Consider the following 3,071-nt stretch of genomic DNA (forward strand, 5'->3'; position numbering starts at 1 on the left):
TCCAGGGTGCTGAGATGGCTGTCATTTTGCTCCGCTCACGACGGTCACCGTGCAACGCAAGAACAGGCCAAAAACTGGCCAAAACTGCCCAAAAACGGGCCAAAACTGGCCATTTTTGGCTGCGCGAGCGAGCAGCGAGCGGCGGACAGCGAGCGAAGCGAGAGGCATCACCGTCCCTGCTATACGAAAGCCCCATCCAGCCCTGTGCCACCCGGGGGGTTCCAGGGTGCTGAGATGGCTGACATTTTGCTCCGCTCAAGATGGTCACCGCGCAACGCAAAAACAGGCCAAAAACTGGCCAAAACGGGCCAAAACTGGCCATTTTTGGCTGCGCGAGCGAGCGGCGAGCGGCGGACAGCGAGCGAAGCGAGAGGCAGCACCGTCCCTGCTATACGAAAGCCCCATCCAGCCCTGTGCCACCCAGGGGGTTCCAGGGTGCTGAGATGGCTGACATTTTGCTCCGCTCACGACGGTCACCGCGCGACGCAAGAACAGGCCAAAAACTGGCCAAAACGGCCCAAAAACGGGCCAAAACTGGCCATTTTTGGCTGCGCGAGCGAGCGGCGAGCGGCGGACAACGAGCGAAGCGAGAGGCAGCACCATCCCTGCTATACGAAAGCCCCATCCAGCCCTGTGCCACCCGGGGGGTTCCAGGGTGCTGAGATGGCTGACATTTTGCTCCGCTCACGACGGTCACCGCGCGACGCAAGAACAGCCCAAAAACAGGCCAAAACGGCCCAAAAACGGGACAAAACTGGCCATTTTTGGCTGCGCGAGCGAGCGGCGAGCGGCGGACAGCGAGCTAAGCGAGAGGCAGCACCGTCCCTGCTATACGAAAGCCCCATCCAGCCCTGTGCCACCCGGGGGGTTCCAGGGTGCTGAGATGGCTGACATTTTGCTCCGCTCACGACGGTCACCGCGCGACGCAAGAACAGCCCAAAAACAGGCCAAAACGGCCCAAAAACGGGCCAAAACTGGCCATTTTTGGCTGCGCGAGCGAGCAGCGAGCGGCGGACAGCGAGCGAAGCGAGAGGCATCACCGTCCCTGCTATACGAAAGCCCCATCCAGCCCTGTGCCACCCGGGGGGTTCCAGGGTGCTGAGATGGCTGACATTTTGCTCCGCTCAAGATGGTCACCGCGCAACGCAAAAACAGGCCAAAAACTGGCCAAAACGGGCCAAAACTGGCCATTTTTGGCTGCGCGAGCGAGCGGCGAGCGGCGAACAGCGAGCGAAGCGAGAGGCAGCACCGTCCCTGCTATACGAAAGCCCCATCCAGCCCTGTGCCACCCGGGGGGTTCCAGGGTGCTGAGATGGCTGACATTTTGCTCCGCTCACGACGGTCACCGCGCGACGCAAGAACAGGCCAAAAACTGGCCAAAACGGCCCAAAAACGGGCCAAAACTGGCCATTTTTGGCTGCGCGAGCGAGCGGCGAGCGGCGGACAGCGAGCGAAGCGAGAGGCAGCACCGTCCCTGCTATACGAAAGCCCCATCCAGCCCTGTGCCACCCGGGGGGTTCCAGGGTGCTGAGATGGCTGACATTTTGCTCCGCTCACGACGGTCACCGCGCGACGCAAGAACAGCCCAAAAACAGGCCAAAACGGCCCAAAAACGGGACAAAACTGGCCATTTTTGGCTGCGCGAGCGAGCGGCGAGCGGCGGACAGCGAGCGAAGCGAGAGGCAGCACCGTCCCTGCTATACGAAAGCCCCATCCAGCCCTGTGCCACCCGGGGGGTTCCAGGGTGCTGAGATGGCTGACATTTTGCTCCGCTCACGACGGTCACCGCGCGACGCAAGAACAGGCCAAAAACTGGCCAAAACGGCCCAAAAACGGGCCAAAACTGGCCATTTTTGGCTGCGCGAGCGAGCGGCGAGCGGCGGACAGCGAGCGAAGCGAGAGGCAGCACCGTCCCTGCTATACGAAAGCCCCATCCAGCCCTGTGCCACCCGGGGGGTTCCAGGGTGCTGAGATGGCTGACATTTTGCTCCGCTCACGACGGTCACCGCGCGACGCAAGAACAGCCCAAAAACAGGCCAAAACGGCCCAAAAACGGGACAAAACTGGCCATTTTTGGCTGCGCGAGCGAGCGGCGAGCGGCGGACAGCGAGCGAAGCGAGAGGCAGCACCGTCCCTGCTATACGAAAGCCCCATCCAGCCCTGTGCCACCCGGGGGGTTCCAGGGTGCTGAGATGGCTGACATTTTGCTCCGCTCACGACGGTCACCGCGCGACGCAAGAACAGCCCAAAAACTGGCCAAAACGGCCCAAAAACGGGCCAAAACTGGCCATTTTTGGCTGCGCGAGCGAGCAGCGAGCGGCGGACAGCGAGCGAAGCGAGAGGCATCACCGTCCCTGCTATACGAAAGCCCCATCCAGCCCTGTGCCACCCGGGGGGTTCCAGGGTGCTGAGATGGCTGACATTTTGCTCCGCTCAAGATGGTCACCGCGCAACGCAAAAACAGGCCAAAAACTGGCCAAAACGGGCCAAAACTGGCCATTTTTGGCTGCGCGAGCGAGCGGCGAGCGGCGAACAGCGAGCGAAGCCAGAGGCAGCACCGTCCCTGCTATACGAAAGCCCCATCCAGCCCTGTGCCACCCGGGGGGTTCCAGGGTGCTGAGATGGCTGACATTTTGCTCCGCTCACGACAGTCACCGCGCGACGCAAGAACAGGCCAAAAACTGGCCAAAACGGCCCAAAAACGGGCCAAAACTGGCCATTTTTGGCTGCGCGAGCGAGCGGCGAGCGGCGGACAGCGAGCGAAGCGAGAGGCAGCACCGTCCCTGCTATACGAAAGCCCCATCCAGCCCTGTGCCACCCGGGGGGTTCCAGGGTGCTGAGATGGCTGACATTTTGCTCCGCTCACGACGGTCACCGCGCGACGCAAGAACAGGCCAAAAACTGGCCAAAACGGCCCAAAAACGGGACAAAACTGGCCATTTTTGGCTGCGCGAGCGAGCGGCGAGCGGCGGACAGCGAGCGAAGCGAGAGGCAGCACCGTCCCTGCTATACGAAAGCCCCATCCAGCCCTGTGCCACCCGGGGGGTTCCAGGGTGCTGAGATGGCTGACA

The sequence above is a fragment of the Musa acuminata genome, unplaced genomic scaffold, assembly GCF_036884655.1.
Source record: "Musa acuminata AAA Group cultivar baxijiao unplaced genomic scaffold, Cavendish_Baxijiao_AAA HiC_scaffold_1136, whole genome shotgun sequence".
Lineage (NCBI taxonomy): Eukaryota > Viridiplantae > Streptophyta > Magnoliopsida > Zingiberales > Musaceae > Musa > Musa acuminata.